This window comes from Andrena cerasifolii, chromosome 8 (genome assembly GCF_050908995.1).
Source record: "Andrena cerasifolii isolate SP2316 chromosome 8, iyAndCera1_principal, whole genome shotgun sequence".
In the NCBI taxonomy this organism is placed as follows: Eukaryota; Metazoa; Arthropoda; class Insecta; order Hymenoptera; family Andrenidae; genus Andrena; species Andrena cerasifolii.
In genome coordinates, this window is record NC_135125.1 from 12,561,164 (window position 1) to 12,575,874 (window position 14,711).

The following is a 14,711-nucleotide window of genomic DNA, read 5'->3' on the forward strand; positions in this document are numbered from 1 at the left end:
TTTGGTCCAGCCTTCAATCTTTGCAAGTTTCTCGGCCCAGTACCTCTTTTACCGAGACTAATAGCCAATTTATCCGGACGGGGAAACGCTGCATCGCGCCGGGGAGCAACATTCCACTCACGAAACTGCGAGATTTCCCCCTTTTCCTGGCAACGAATTACGTAATTCGCAGACCGCCGCGGTCGCCGTTTTCCAATACGCATCGGTAATAGGGGAAGCCATGCATCAACGTATCGCGCGTTGCATCTGCACGTATGCCGCGCGCCAAGGAAATCGACTTGCACGCCTGTCTTGCCAAATTCAAGCTGCTCCGTGTACGAGTTACGTCGAGAACAGGCTGTCGCCACATGTATCTCGGTGCAAACGCATCCGTGTCTACCACCAGACCCAAGTGGAATAAAGTCACTTGTAAGCAATCCTGTTCCTTCTAATTCTCACTTCGCAACTAAACCTGAAGAGTCAACCACCAAATAAGTACATAGTTAGGGAAGAATCTTCTCCCTGAGTTATTCCCCACGTTCCACAGCTAGTTGGACGGATCTTCCTCGCTCGCTCGCAGAGTACCCTCGATCCATCGTTATCCTGAAAATTTGTCGATCTACGCGCGGTCTATAGGCCTCCGAACGAGGATGGCTCCCCTCGTCGAATCGATCCACGGGGCTCTTTGTAGTCGCGTCACGAGATCGCGTCTACTCTAGGGATTCCAGTCATCTCTCAGTTGTCGCCAAGACACGCCACTCGTTCGCCCCCCCCGTCCACCGTAAACTCGATAATAAAGTCGCGGAGGACGATGATTGCGCGTCCGAATACGCCTCGTTAAAGCCCCTGGACCTCTCGCTTCTGCCGCGTGTAAATGATAATCCACTAGTGGCAATAGTCGTCAGGACTCCGCGGAGCCTGGCGTTCAACTGTATTTAGAAGTTCGGTGCTGGATAAAACGGAGCATCTGGCGAAATACGGCGTCGGCAGTGGAAAAGCCGCGATAAAGAGGCGGTCGCGACTGTGCGTGCTCGCGCGAGCACCGCGAGGCGATCGATCGACCCTCGAACGAGAGACGCCACCGCTGGGACGCGTAATTCGATTTTCCTTGTCTATTCACCCGGTCGAGCCTAATCCAATGGCGGCCGCGGACCCTTTTGACGCACGTTTAACCGTTTTGCGAAGGTTAATCCGATGGATCAATCGAGTACCTACCTTTCCCTCTTCCGCTTCGGGGATATTCGAAAATTATGTTTACCTTTTGCAAGCGCATTCATGGACTCGTTCCGGTGGATTTAATTCCATACGAATCCATTGTGCGAGCCGGGAACGCCCCTCGGTTTGCGCCTGCTTTCACAGGCAAATGCGAGTGGAATACGAGAGGGAAATTAGTGGCCGTTTTATTTTCGCCAGACGCATTCGCGGCAAAAGGCGCGGGAAAGGAAAGGCTTTTCACGCCTGTGACCGTTTGAAAGGTAATTGTTACTCGTCACTGGCTAAATTTCGCGACCGCGTCGGAACGCAGACGAGAAACGCCCGTCATCTTTCCCCGGCGAAACAGCGCCGCGCCGGCGGGGCCCGTGTTTCCGCGCGTGTTCACGCGTCCCTGGCGAAACCGCCGGTTTTTACAATATAACGAGGCTCCTTTAAACTGATGCGCGTGATATGACGGTGCAAAAAATTGCCCGCCCGTTAGCGCTACGCTTTCGAGCGAACCGGCGAGAATAAATTCTCACGGTGAAACATTTTGCGTATCTCTCCAAATTGCGCAACTATTCATGCCGCGCAAAGAGAGGAAAAAACATTGTTCTTTTTAGAAAAAAAAAAAAGTATGAAAAAGGTATTCGCACCCTGAGAAATTACGCGTACAAAGGGAACATTATTAGAGATAGCGGCTGTAAAAGTTGCTTGCGGTAATTTATTACGGCAGCATCCGTGTAGGAATTATTTTTGAATCGTAGCTTCGCTGCATAAATTTTTCCCCGATTCCAATTAAGATCGAAGATATGGTCCGTCACCCTGGTAGCTGCGGCCTCTTCTTAATGGCTCCCAAAAGTATTTCTGCCTCTGATACCCCCGATAGCGAATGACGAAGGGCTCCGAGCGTTCGGTGGAGACACGTGTGCCTGGGATTTCGGCGGCTCGGAAGCTCCCTCGAAATCGTCACTCTCGAGAGGGAAGCAACAGTTGCAGACGCGAGGCGTTCACGAGAATCCGCGCAAAGTGGCTTCGCGGGAAAGCATCCGCGTGTATATACGTCGGCTGCTTTCGGGGACGGAAATGGTGGCGGTGGCTCGAACCCATTCGACCTCGTAAATTATAGACGTGCCCTTAAGCAGAGTATGCCCCGAAATTCGTGGCATTCCTCCCCATTTATACCCACGCGCATCTTTTAATGGAAACGTCGCACGCGATAGGGGAGCGGAGGATTTATTTATCCGATTTCTTTGGGTCATTCAGAAATGCTTCCTCCTCCACGCTTCATCTTCGACATTTCTTTGTAGGCTCGAAATGATAACGTAGCTTTTGAAAGCGATCGTAGCCCTATCCCGAAGCAGATAAGTTCTTGCAACCAGTGATTCCGCGAAACTCACCATTCACAGACACGGTAAGGAGAGGTTGATGAAAATCCGGGTGGAAACGAAGCATTAATTTTCCCGAAGCTTGCTTGGCGGAAACAATAGAATGTAGTTACATCAACGGCGGTATATATGTGCATCGCTCGAGTATCATTATTGTGTAATAACGCGTTACACGAGACGATTTTCTAAAGGCAACTAAAACAACAACGACGAGGGACAGGGTCGTTGGACCGAGCGATAAAGGGACTCGATGTAAGCGGAACGATAAAAAAGCTGCGGGCAGATGAAGCGGGGATAATTGGCTGTTTTTAATTACTCGAACGTGTTGGAGAGTATTAAGTAGGCAGAAGTAGCTCCGAAGCTTATGTTATCGTAGGCAGATTAACCTTTGACACTCGATGTCAATTGGAACTCGAGACGAGTTTCTTTTTATTCTCCGCCATCGCTAATTGCTAACGAAAACCTAAACCCCTTATTCCTCCTAATTCTACGAATGCCTACGCCCAGAACCACGAGGCACGTTTAACGTTATGCAAAGCGCGCCCAGTCGCAGTGGTGGGTGGAAACCACCCTCCCCAACCTTTCATAACCGAGCCCTCGAAGATCGCGCGTGTGTATCTACGTGCCGGGATGCGTGCACACACAGACGATCGTCTAGTGGCAGGATCACGTTCGGGAACGGATGTCGGTGTGTAACGTTACCCCGCGTCGCGAGCTGGCACAAAGGCGAGCACGACATCGCGCGACAAACTGCTTCGGCCGACGTGCACTGGCATTCTACGAGCGGAGCGTGCTCCTGTCGAGGCTCGAGCGCGCGTTCATCCTCTGTCTCAGTGTTTCGGGGCCAAAGAAGTTGCCCAGGCTCGTTACAGTGAACTCTCCGTGCGCGGAATTCGCGACACGGCCAGATGTCTCGAGCGCGAGGATTCGCGCTTTCCTGGGGATGTCGCGGCCTCGACGTTCAAGCGTTACCTGGTAGTTAAATTCTGCCTGGAAGACTTTACTTCCAAATCCTTCGATCGACTCTCTATCCTCCCATGGCCCGTTGTTATCTTTTTCGTTACGCAATATTGCATTCGCGAGGCGTATCCAGGGCCCGATATAGCTCTTCTGTCGCTCTGGGCAAACATCATTTTTGCAGCACTTTATATTTCATTATAAACGACTATTATGAAACATAATTTTTTACAGTGCGATACATTTTTTTGTAGATATTCGTTGAATAATGAAAGCCATTTGTTTTATAAAAGAATTAATATTCTTAAAAAACAGTGACGAAACAAAATGCAATATGTATGTAGGAGGTAGAAACCTATTTCTTAAATCTAAAAAAATATAACTGTATTAAAATATTTTTTAAAAAATCAATAAAAAGCAATGTAAATATTTTTCGCTCTGGGCAGTGGCCGTGCTTGCGCGTTCCTAGATCAGGCCCTGGGCGTATCCTCTCCTCGAAGAACCCCGTCTTTGCGATTTCTCTTCGCAACGTTTCCCTCGCGAAAACAGTCGGTAAAAACCAGTCCCGGCTGGAATTAATCTCGAGCGAAATTCAATTGGATCTGGAGGAATTATTTACTAAGGGATCCGCGGCGCGTGATTGGAGAGCGACGGGCCCGCTGCGCAAATCGCGGGGGAGCACGCGAAAAGCGTCGTTCCGGTTCGAATCGGCGGTCTGGTTACGTGGAAGAAGGATCGATGGTAATTACGTGAGTCGAGCACGGGGTAGTTTGGCCACGATCGACTTCCACCTCGCGACGCGTAAATCTTGGGAACGCCCGGCGATGCTTGGAAGCGACGAGTCCGATCGAAATGGAGCTTCCTGCGGCGGGGTGCGTTTCCAGTTGCGGGGACGCTTGATTTATCACTGTTTCCTGGTGTCGATTGCGTCGATGATTCATCCACTGTCTCTTTTAAGGGCAACGAGTACGTTATCTTACACGTGCGATCGCTTTATTGCAATACGAGGTAGTCAATCGAGACGGACAGATTACTGGATCGATAGGGCACCAGAGATCTTACCCCGGTACTTGGAGAAGGATTCACACGTGTCTTATTTCGTACGCACCTACTCTAGTTAGAATTTATCCAACTATTTTGCGCGCCTGAGTTATCCCAACTTGGAAGGTAGGGTAATTACGTTGAGGTAGCAACTTCCCCGGTATCTAGGGTGTATTTATTATTAATGGGCTCATAATTATGGGCAGACAGAACACGCGAATGTTTCTTACGTGGCATCGCCAGCGATTTCGATAATTCAAAGCACGAAACTCGGCAATTGCTCGCGGCCGTTAACCTCTCCGTTAATTCATAGGTCCATGAATTATTCCACGTGTTGCTCGAAATACGTTTAGTTAACTGGGCCGTAGCAGTGGGGCTAAATTAATAGAGCGAACCTAATTGTCCGAATTGTTTGGAACTATTTCGCGGTGAGTTGGACGGTGAACCGTGGCAATCTTAATTCGAACGAAGGAGAAACAATTAAAACGGTCGTAGGTTGACGCTCGCGATCGCTTGCCCGATGATGCTCGCGATTCCCTTGGACTTAATATTATACGTGCTGGATCCAATTGGAATCGACGCGAAACCTCGATGCCCGTTGGAAGCGTGGGGGGCGGTCACGTTGGACGACGAGGAAATCTGATTAAATTATGCAACGCACCACGTGCATCACTCGTTAACTCGATATCAAGGTATCATTACGTTTGAAAATATCAGGACGGGAGGATGGAGTATTTTTCTACGCTTCCTAACTCTGGAACAACACCTTTTCTGTGTTACATCACATCGTTGATTTCTTTGAAAGAAATTCTATCTCATCGATCGGCATCGGAGTAGATAGCTGGGCACAGCTCCGGGCTGGGGCGGAGAGGAGAGATCGAGGGGTGTGGGAAATTTGCATTAGCCGGCTCGGTGACAGGGCGCCATGTTCATTGTTTCATTGAAGATCGTTAACCATCGTTAGCAGCGGTTCGTCCGTTTGTCGGCCTCGGTTTGCGGAACGCCGCAGAAGCCGCGGCAAAACCGTCCCTTCCACAGGAACCGCAATCCGCCATTGGCTCACTGGTATTTAACGACCGAAGCGCGCGCAAAAACTGAGCTGATCTGCGAAGAAGCGCGCCTCTTTAACGTACAGACTAATTTCTCGCTGAGTGGGTCGGTCAGCTAGACGCGTTAAGGTTCTATCTGCACCTACCCGAACGTCGCGTTTCGTCGTTGATACTCGAGTAAGCGTATTTTAATATGCCGCGCTATCAACGCCCGAACACGCCCCGCTCGAAGTAGCACTCTTGCAGAAATTCGCTAATATCGCAGCGCCTTCTTTCTCCATTGTTTGCATCGAGCGAATCTCCAATCGTTTAATCAAATTAGCCGCCGGTATCGATAGCCGTCAACCGAAACGAGGCTCCTTATCGCGCGGCAGCCACACCCCCGCTTCTGCAAACAGCAACTCTTTATCACGGCTCCGAACCCCTCCAGTCGCTAATGACTGTTCCAGCGGGTCGGTGTTGCAGGACTCGGTGAAGTTGCAGGAGCGATGCTGCTAATAATAGAGGCTGGAATCTCGTTTGCGTCCCTCGTCCGGGACTTACAATCACCGCGCCGCAAATTAGCCCCGCGAACGCGCCCGTCTTCAACGGGACACCGCTGTTCGCTGTAATTTTGCGGTCCGGGGGCGGGTCTGGGCTATTGGGTGGCAGCTGCCGGAAAAGATTAGAGGAATCTCGCGCGCGAAGCGTGGAGAACGGGGACGTCGCGTGAGATTGGACGTCTCCTCTGCTCCAGCGCGCTCCGGACTCGTAAAGCGGGGAGAAGATGGTCGTCCTCGGTTGGATAAACTTTTAAAAGGTTCCCCGAGACGTTTAGCGACACTGGACACGGGCAACTTGGCTGCCAAGTTTGTCAGCGCGACGTCGCACGCGTGGGACGTGTTTATGCGTCGCTGCTGGGCGTGGCGCGTTTTATGCGCAATTCCGGCGGGGTATGTGTTCGGGGCGTTCATCGGGGGTGAAATTAACGATGAGTTGTTTGCGCGGAGGGTGATTGCACTGCGAATCTCGTGCTGAAACACCATTGCCACGATTTACCGCGTAAAAGAACGTTCCACGATGTACCTACGATGCATTCAAGACCCGCGCGGGAAACTTCTCCAAGGAGGCCCCAATTTCCTGGACACGAAATTGCACGTGACACGGGAAGAAGCTCGTAGCTCGGCTTACCCCATAGTTTGGCTGCAACATCGAGGCCAGCCGGTCGTCCGCGTACCTCCCTATCGCGCTGGATTAATATCGCGGGCGTCTCGTCGAGTCAACGTGTCCCGGAGGAAAATGAAGTTGGCCTGGACTGGCACGGTGGGGTCAGCAGGTGCTGGGGTATCCCGTAGGCGGTTGTCGATCGAGCCACCCGAACGATATCTCGCATGCAGGGGAACTAAATTCCAGGTTTGTCTATCCTCCCGCGAAAGCATCAGCCCTCCAGATATTCAGCAACGATCTGGCAAAGCTCCAGCCACTTCCGTTACTCAGCCAGACTGGCCTGGGGATCCGGCTTGACCGTCGTCATTATCATTTCAAACTGGCGACTCGCAGTTCGCCTGTATCCGCCGGCGATCGGGCTCGAGGAAAAACCTTATCCGTCTTCTTATCCCGTAGGAAATTGAACAATGAACGAAGCAGTCATGGGTTGCTTGGGGATGGTAGATTCTGGGGATCGATGGGACGGGAGTTTGTTTGAATGTTTAACATTCTACTTTAATCGGTCGAAAAAAATAAGTTGTGTTTAAAGATTTTTTCTCTTTAAACACAATATTATATAATGAAATAAATCTTTTTCGAATTTATTAAGCTACTCTTATATTATTAAAAGAAAAAAAATTGAAAATGACTTCTTAAATGACCTCGGTAGTTTTTGGTTTTCTGCCGTTTATGTGTATTCTGCATAGCTAGGTAAGTTAACATCGCGGAAGCGATTGAAGATCGATTCAGGAGTGACAAAGGATTGAATTTAGACTTCGAACTACCTTCTCTTTTCCCTGTTATATGATAGGAAGCATCGAGTTGCTGTTTGAACAGAGCAATTGATAATGATATTTCCACGAGCGAGCTTCTGAAAACGAGCGCTGTGATCACGAGCGTGACGCGACGCGATTATGGAATCTCTTTCGGACTTGTTTCCTGGCGGGGCCCCCGTGAAAGTTAATTCCGCGGCTCATAGCCCACCGGGCTAAGTAAAAGCGCGAGCAAAAGTCAAAGAGCATTAGTGAGAAGCGTGGGGCTCCCCCTCGAATCTCGTCGAACTTTAAACTTCGGAGTCTCAGGGAAATTCGGCGAATGAATCCGCGCCGTGCCTGCCGCTTCCAAATTTCCAATGCATCAGAGACACGTAGAACTCGTTGGAGATCCCAATTAGAGCGCGACGTTAAAAGAGATACTCTTTCACCGAGAGTGAATCATAGAAATTCAGATTACCCTATTTTTAATGTAAACTTAATGAAAGTATCTACCTCGAATCCCCAAAAATGCCGATTTCGTTACCGCGATTGAGGACACGGTTAAAATTCCCTCGAAACCCAGAGACCGCTGTAGCCCCTTTGCAAGTGAATTGCCTGGATTCGACGGAGGGAAATGAAACCAGCAACGAGGGCGAAGGTTGCAGGAGATTAGCTACTTGGCGGCTACCTTTTGATTCAGTGAAAGGCTTCTTGTACTATCTTCAAAGAGATCCACTACCTGAAGTACCAGCGACTACTTAGATTGTAAAAACAGAGAACAGGGAAAAGAGCTAGCTTCTAATTTTCAACGATGGCGTACGTGTTGCTAAGTCGACTGCGATCTCCCACACCTTTCCGCGATTTAAACCTCGGATCATTAGTCACGTGGAAGACTCCTCTGGATCGTTTCCATCGAAGAAGCTCTCGTCGATTTTCGGCGGGAAGCGGTGGAACGATGCAGGATGATCTAGCTCTCCATTTTGAAAGCGAATTGACCGCGGTACCGTGCATCACGCAACGAGGGTCCCTCGATGCGGTAATTCGACCGACAGTGGCGTGCATAATGCGACACGATATCGAGGACGAATTCCAGTGACTCGACGCGACGGCTGTAATCGCGTCAAGAGCGTCGTGTTTTATGCGCGCCGACAGAAACGGGACGGCGAGCCGTGTCGGCGACGAATCGAGGCATGAGCCGCGAGATAGGATTACGTTACGGTTCGTCGGCCCCGAACACCCGGATACGGAAGCTGCAGCAACGCGCGCCCGTCACCGTAATCTATGTTCCGGCGAACTTAATCTGGACGCGCGGAAAATCGACGAGGCCCGGGCCCGATCCGGATACGGTATTCCGGAAACGAACGCCTATTGGGGTGGCGTCCGTCCACGCAATCACGACGAAATTGGGAATTATTGCTGCTGGCGGCGCCTAGCTGCCCTCTGACACAGATCTCTGGGGATCTCGCGTTCGTTTCGCAAATATTCCGGGCTGCGTAGCGCGAGATCCTTGGAGCGTGATCGTTGGCTATGGACGGGGCGAAACACAAGGGTGGTCGACCTTGAGGGAAGAATCGACGCCCGCGAGACCCAGGCGTTTTCCACCCCGGCGTTTTAACGAGAGCCTCGATGGCGGGGGCGAATGTGGGTCAAGCATAGGGTGGACAGAGGGCGGCATTAACCCCGGTTAAAGCGCAAAAAACTTGCCTCGCGCTACCGTAGCCCGTCGTTTCTGCGAGCAGCGCGAGACGTTCGTTACTTATCGATTCTCCCCTGGACGAAATTGAATTAAGCCCGTCGAGCAGCAGGTCGAGAGGTAAAGAGAAGGGAAAAAGGAGCAGGCGGGAGCGCGTCTGTAAAGGGAGCAGGGAAAAGAAAGTGGCTAGAGCCAGGTCGAAAGGAAAACGAAACGAGATGCTGGGAACGTAGCTTGCCTCGCAGGATCCGTCTTGCCGAGGGGAGATCGTCTAATACCATCGACACCGGGACTCCAATTAGCCACTTTAGTGATTTCCTCGCTGAGATATCGGATTTACGAATTTCCGACTCCTCCGCGGGGAGAAGACTTTGCCAATGGGGTGAGCAGGTGTTTTCAAAGAGTCGTTGCTTCTTGGGGGAAAATCTAACGCTCTCAGCGCGGCACCCTTAAGAGCCTCGCTTCAGTGGGTTCGTAAGGGCGAGGAGGTGTTGATTCGAAGGCCACGACCCCGTTATCGCCGTTTGCTAATTCGTGTTTTATGTACCGTTTCAACGCCGGGTAATGTTCCCGGTCATTAGCCTTCGCCTCGACCGTGATGCAGATCTAGCCGCAATAGCGACTCCTGTTGCGGGGATCTCCCCTTAGAATTTAGAATAACCGAGTCGCTGCACTGGTGCGCGCGACACGGTGTTTCCTTGGGCTGTTGTGCACAGAGGCCCTGATGTGGTCCTTTGACTAGGCGCAAGGAATTTCCCTGGCACAGCTGGTTATCGATAGAATGCACAGAATGTCGGAGGACGCGGTAAACTTTCCTCCGCTGACGGGGAGTCAACGTGATAATAAATGGAAGCGTAAAACGGGGTGAGGGACGACGAGAAATACTCTGCTGCTTTCTTTGCAAGCAATCTCCTGGGCTAGATAAAATATTTTCGCGATATCTGAAGGTTGCATAATAGCTCGCAGATATTTTTGGAGACGGAGGTTCGAGAGGGTGAGATTTGAAAAGGGGATGTTACTGTCAGTATATTAAGACGGATAGAGAGAATTCAGGGGCTCAAAGTACCTGTCTGATGTGACCAATTAAACGGATTTCCGGTATATCCGGTGTTAATTGCAATCCAGTCAGAATTATCCTCTAATTGGTCCACGAGCAACGGCTGCCGCGCAATAATTCCACGTTTCTGCAGTGTCCTGGCAGCGTGAACTTTAATCTGGGATCTGCTCCTTGACGATACTCCAGGCTGAAACAACGACTCACAAATCAGTCTGTCGTATAAGGATCGCCTAATGGATTTAGCAGGTCGTAATTGCAGGAGATGCTAAAGAAACCGATTATTTCTGTTCCTTTTTTCCATCCGTCCTGACTGTAGCTAGGATAATATTTCACGTTTGATATATCGCTCGCCACGCGCTCCGTCTTGCACGCGATCTGCCACGGTCGTGCGTAAATTCCACTTTATCTCCGCTCCTGATTTTCAAAAGCGGGAAGCACGAGATGATTCCTGACGGAGCTTCCCTGTTCCCCGGTGTCGGAGCGTGAATTTACGGAATTTTTACTTCCCTTTGTTAAGAAAACAGCATTACACTTCCCGCCGCTGTAAATCAGAAAAATATTCCTCGCGACTCAAATGGTCGGAGTTGAAGGACTGCTCGAAAAATAAAACCGCGGAGGATCTCTGATCGTTGGAATGTATTTATTCGAAAGTACAATCTCCCAGACGCCAAAAGGATGCTATTCCTGTTAGGGAAGCCGATTTTCCGTTCAATTCGCCGGCTAGTAGCTTCGCTCGGTCCCCGTCTAATCAATCGAGTTTGTGACCCACGATGACCCGCGGCCGGAATCCTCGAAAGCGCAAAGACGAGGGAGGTGGCTGCTTCTCTGTCCGCTTAACGAGAAACGAGAAGGACGCATGGGAATAGCTGCGGAAGCATTCGTGGAAACTGACCACCGCGACGCTCTGTTGGGTCATTTCGTTGGGAGGAGGGTTGGAAGATCGCGTGCTTTCGGTTCGCAGCCCCGAATACTCTTCAAAGAACTGGAATGTTAGCCTGAAAATCACCCGCTCCTCTCGGATACTCGGGCTAACTTCTATTTGAACGTCAAAGTTCCGAGTATTGACTGTTGCGTTTGCTGGCGCTCCCTTCGAACTCCTTGATTCTTTTCCTTTTTCGATCGCTTCGTTCTACTCTCCCCCCCTTCGCCAGCTCAGCTCGTAATCCCCGAATGATGAAAATTTCTTGGAATCCTTGTCGCGGTAATGATATTAGTTTAACCTCGTTCGCCTCGTCTCGAGGAGGACTCGCGTATGTACCAAGTTCCACTCCATCCGAACGGGAGATAATATTATTCCTGGACTGACGTAATATAATCAACCGCTGTTGGCCGAAGAACAGAGAGTTTACCGGTCAAAGACACCGATAATTGGAGCAATTTGATCCACGATTAGTGTACCGGTAGACGGTCGAATTTCAGCCGCCGGGGCAATGGTCTGTCCATGATCGTGAACACCGGAGATCATTACCGCGAGAGGATCGCGCTGTGATCCCTCAGCGAGAGAGTCATGGAGCCCAATGAACGTCGATTATTACGGCCAGGCTTGTAAACGGAGGTGTCTTCCATTAAGTCAATATACTGGCGTGGAGCCCGTTACGTCGCCACTAGCGGCAGTGCCCCGTCAGATCGGCCAAAATAACGAGGTTAATTAGTCCAGGAGTTGGGTATACTCGAAATCCTTCTGTTAACGTCGTCTACTTCGAATCCTATTACCATTCCACGGTCTTGGTCCTTTCCGTATCCCTCGAATTGTCCAGGATTAGTTCGCTTCGCGTGGAAGGACCTAGTCCCAGCTGGTCCTAGGGTCGTCGAACCTGGCTGAACGGTCACGTCGCTTCGCGTTGACGGAGGCGCGTGTAAATTCGATAACGAATTTAGTTAGCGAGCCGTGCCCGTCTGCCCGGGTCCGAAGATTTCCTCCCGAGTTGTTGTTCGACGCGGAGGATCTGTCTACGATTCTATCCTGTCTCTGCTACGATTATCGAGGGAGGTGCCGTAGCCTTCGGAATAACAAGTCGACTTCCGTTTCAGTAAGACTCCCAAAGATCCTCCGACTGAAAGGAGCCACGGACGCGTTCAGTCGCTTCATCCGCAGTCCAGCGTCCCGCGATAACGAGGTTAATTAGCTCACGACGCCTGTCGCCGGCTCGTCCTGCTCCTGAATAATTTATCGACTCGCGGCAGGCACGTGTGCACACGTAGACAACGGTCCTTATGCCTCACGAGTCCGGGCGGACGTGGGTGCAAGTATCTACACGCTGCGGCTCCTGGCCCTCTCCTTAGACCCCGTTGAAAATTGTTCCGCCTAATTAATTAGCCGAACCGCCTTACGTGTTTCCCGATAAACTCGTTAGCGTCGGGGCGGAGCTTCGCGGGCGACAGCCGGCGCGTTCTGCCCTTGATTAGAGGGTTGTTCGACTTTATCGAGGATCGAAATAAATTGTTTCTGGTTACTGCACCGCGGAGGAGCTATACCCAATCTCTTCTATATTGGGCGTCAACCGAGGGAATAATTCTCCCTATTAGTGGCGCACCCAGAGGGGAGGAGGAGAGGCTCTAGCACCCCCAAAGAATGGGGGTGCTAGAGTGGAGTTGAACAGATAAAAATATTTTTAATGCAAGTTTAATGAAATTCATTAGGTGATACAAATTTATTTAAAGAATAAAACCCAGATTTCTATTCTTCTTTATAAGAATCTTTATAGGAAGAAAAGAAATCTGGGTTTTTTATTTAAAGAATAAAACCCAGATTTCTTTTCTTCTTTACAAGAATCTTTATAAGAAGAAAAGAAATCTGGGTTTTATTCTTTAAATAAATTTGTATCACCTAATGAATTTCATTAAACTTGCATTAAAAATATTTTTATCTGTTCAACTCGACTCCCCCTAAGATTAAATTCTAAGTGCACCACTGCTCCCTATAATTCACGTTCACGAGGAAGGGAATTGCTAATAGCTGCAAACTCTGTATTTTAAACGCAGATGATCTTGTCAGATGTCTCGGATCCGATGAGATCGCTATGCGACGTCAGAGACTCCGCAAACTGCGGGTATTACATTAATTATGTCAACTGTAGAAACAACGAGCTCCTCGGATAATATTTGGACACGCTTCTACTGTTTACCAAAGTTGCGAGCCTCTTAATTTCCTTAGCTGCAGGAGAGAGAATCGAATCCTCCCGGAGGCAGGTAAAGCCGTTCGAAACTTTTAACCGATCGAGATACGTCGGGAGCAGTAGCAGGCGGGCTCCTCCCGTGTTCGATTTGAATGAGAACGTCTGGACCGAGTCAGGCCTCGCCTGATCCAACGGCGTGGATGTTTCATTTCCAAGGGACGAATGGCCCCCCAGGGAGTATCAATTATTTCGGCACTTTTCTATCGATTTCCCGTCATTGGGACCCTGTTATTTGAAAATCAATAGGACCCGCCCGGACAATGCTGGCAAATTTAATTACCGAATGCATTAAAATATACGGCTCCCACGACTGGAGCCCCCGTCACCGCGGAATAATCTGAATTACGGCCGGCCTGTTACGGCGAGAGAAACAACGCGAGTACTCTGTGCAGAAGCACCTTCCTCGTGTACGCATTATCAGTCTTGCTCGAGTGCGAGGATATTCGGTACTGGGATGAGTGATTAGGCATGAAACATGCAAGACAGATGGGTTTCGCGATGGTGATCCTCTGGACGGTCCTATTAGTCTTTCGGTCTTACGTTCCGCCCCGACAATCGATCCGCACGTCAGAATCGTCAGCAAGTTCCATCGGAGCCTCCCAACTTTGTCCCGCTCGAACATAGTTCGCGAACTCTCGAACCCCGTCTGTGTCTCTTCTTCTATGATAAATAGACAGCCTGGAAGTGCAGGGTCGCGTCGCCCAGGTAGCCCATCATTAGTCAACGCGCAGATCATCCTGCGAGTTTATAGGCTCCGATGTAATGGCACGCATGTCGGAGTTTTTGCGATACGCGGGTGGTACCGGTGCACGGAAAACTGAATAATTCCTGTAGCATAACAGGAGCTCGCTGTGTCTAGCTGTCCAAAGTGAGGATCTGGGGTCTGTAAACATTTCAGAAGCCCTGGAGATACGTACCAGACGTGCTTACGCGGTGCAAACAAAATAGTACAATATTTTTCGGCTCGCTGTGTGCACGTGCATGCTGCCGGTGTACGTGCAACCCCGTGGAAATGAAAAAGGAGGACTGCTGGTCGCTGCGCTCGTTCAGCTTGCAGCTCGGAAAGTGGAAAGCAAAAAGGGAAGCCGGGGTTGCGTTGTCTATTGTCTTCCTTCCACTCTTTGGGGAATTCTCGCGGGGAGAATCGAGGGCAGTGGCATTTTGGTGGTCGTTACCGTTTACGCAGGGCAACGATTCTAATTGCTCCGCAGCTGCGGAAGAATTTTACGTTTATCTG

At 50.2% G+C, this 14,711-nt stretch overlaps 1 protein-coding gene across 2 annotated transcripts in view; it reads left to right on the forward strand.

Annotated features, from left to right (window-relative positions):
• Positions 1 to 14,711, forward strand: part of Tpst (tyrosylprotein sulfotransferase) — a 121,113-nt gene that overhangs the window by 9,991 nt on the left and 96,411 nt on the right. The gene's annotated exons all lie outside the window — the stretch shown is intronic.